This window comes from Priapulus caudatus, unplaced genomic scaffold (genome assembly GCF_000485595.1).
Source record: "Priapulus caudatus unplaced genomic scaffold, Priapulus_caudatus-5.0.1 Scaffold1137, whole genome shotgun sequence".
NCBI lineage: Eukaryota > Metazoa > Priapulida > Priapulimorpha > Priapulimorphida > Priapulidae > Priapulus > Priapulus caudatus.
In genome coordinates, this window is record NW_014578198.1 from 82,399 (window position 1) to 84,949 (window position 2,551).

The following is a 2,551-nucleotide window of genomic DNA, read 5'->3' on the forward strand; positions in this document are numbered from 1 at the left end:
CCATTCCTAGGGATCTCTGCAATTCCTTCTTGTTGGTTGGTCTATCTATTGCATGGATTGCTTCGATCTTGGTGCTGTCAGGCTTGACTCCCTTGTCACTGATAACATCTCCAATGAACGTCAGTTCAGAAACACTGATAACGCACTTGTCTGCATTCAGCCTCAAGTTCTCTTCCCTGGCTTTCTCTAAGACACGCTTTAGACTGGCATCATGTTCTTCCTGAGATGCTCCCTGGATAATAACATCATCCATACTGGTATTAACACCTGGTATGTCACTGAACATGTTGTAGATAGTCCTATGATAGACTTCTGGGGCAGAGGATATTCCAAATGGTAGACGGAGATAGCGATATCTCCCAAATGGCATGCTAAATGTGCATACCATGGATGAATCCTCATCTAGTCGCAGCTGCCAAAACCCGCTGGATGCGTCCAACTTCGTGAATACTTTGGCTCCAGCAAACTCTGACATAATTTCTTCTCTGGTCGGAAGTTTAAAATGCTCTCGCCGTATGGCTTTGTTGAGGTTCTTGGGATCGACAAACACGACCAGTGAGCTGACCCACTCTGTCGCTTGTCAATCTTTGTAATCACGTCAAGAGATTCCATTCTGTCAAGTTCCTCTTTGAGTTTATCATGCAGTCCAAATGGTACCTTTCTGAAAGGTTCCACAACAGGTGTCACCACATCGTCAAGACGAATCTTGTGTATTCCGGGCAAACAACCTAACCCTTTGAATATATCTGCATATTCTGTGCGTACACTGTCACAGAAACCTGAAGTCTTTCTCTTGTGTGATTCTGTGTTCACTGATTGCCTCTGTTCAGAATCTGTATTTGTGTCTTCCTGATTCTCTGCATCCACTTGCCAAACACGTCGGACTAATCTCAATTTCTCACATTCTTGAAGTCACGATAAACAGTGCTTTGTTTACCTTCCCCTTGTGTTCAAAGTTCATGATACATTGTCCCTTGACTGGCACATTATGACCAGCATAAGCTGTCAATTTCACTTTGCTTGTGTGCCACTTGGGTTTACGTCTTATGGAGCAAAAGTCATGTTCACTAATGATATTGGCATTAGCACCAGTGTCCAACTTCATAGGTAATACAGTACCATGAACGTCTAATGGAAGTATCCAACTCTGTGATGTGTTAGCTGTGTTTACAATATTAACAAAGAACTCGTCAGACTGTTCATTGTCAATGTCATACTCAGTCTCCACTGCATGAACCTTCTGTGCTTGCTTGCGTTTGTCTGAGTTTGGGCAACATTTGATAAAATGTCCAATTTTCCCACACCTAATACATTGTTTACCATTGGCTGGACAGGCATTTGGTCGGTGCCTGTACCCATAAAACTTGCAACTATCCTTCTTCACTTCTTGGTTGCGAGAGTTATGTCCCTTTGACTCGTCACTAGATTTCGGCTGTCGCTTGTATACAGCATCACACGATGTACAACTACCACTAGCACCTGATGCTTCGCCACTCAACTGACCAACTTGTGAAAGGGTGGCGTCTTCCGCCCTACAAATGTTTATCGCTTTCGCCAATGTTAACTTCTCCTCACACAGAAGGCGTTTTTTCAGTGTGTTACTTGGTATCCCACAAATAACTATCACGGATCAAACCGTTTTGCAAAATCCTAAATGCACACGTCTCTGCTCGCGTGCGTAATTCAGTCACAAAATGGTCTATGGACTCATCTAGTTTTTGTACTGTTGTGAAAAACCGGTGTCTTTCGAAAGTGTTCGTTCTCGGGATACAATAGTCGTTAAACTTCAAACGGATCTTGGCCAGATCATTTGCGTCAGCTGCTTCGGCCCACGTGAAACCTTTATAAATTTCCAGGGCTGGTTCCCCAATCACGTGCAGGAAGATAGTGGTTTGTATCGCATCATCCTTCTTGGCCCCACGACTCGCCGCAATATACACGTGAAATCTTTGCGTGAATCTTGTCCAGTTATCGCTGAGATTTCTCCCGGACAAATCCAATGGCTGCGGAGGTTTTAGTGACTGCATATTGTCGTCAGAGCAAACACGAACACTTCTGACACCATGGAATGTTATGTCTGTCTGTGATAATCACTAACAAGTGACAACATGGTTTAAACATATAACGTGTATTCTGACGCTCCAAATGTGTACGATATGGCTAACACTGGCTCAGCAACTGACGACTGCGCATGTGTTGTGCGCAAGCATGGTATAGGGGGCGGTCCTAATATAGTACAGTTCAATATGAAGGGAGCAGTCATTATGTTAAACTGTTCATATTATTACATACGAGTACAAATGTTAAAAGTTTGCAAATCATTTTGCTCTGTAAAAAAACTCTAAAGGCTTAGTTGGGTTCAGCTGAATATAAAAAAAAAATTAAAAACAACTATTTTACCATGAAATGTATGCAATTCGGAAAGTACATATTACCACCAGAATCACATATTTGATGTGCTCCTGCTACCACACACCACCCAAAAATCATTAATTACCCACTGTTCAGACGATCCACTTGTCATAATGTACCCATTAATAGGGTATATATA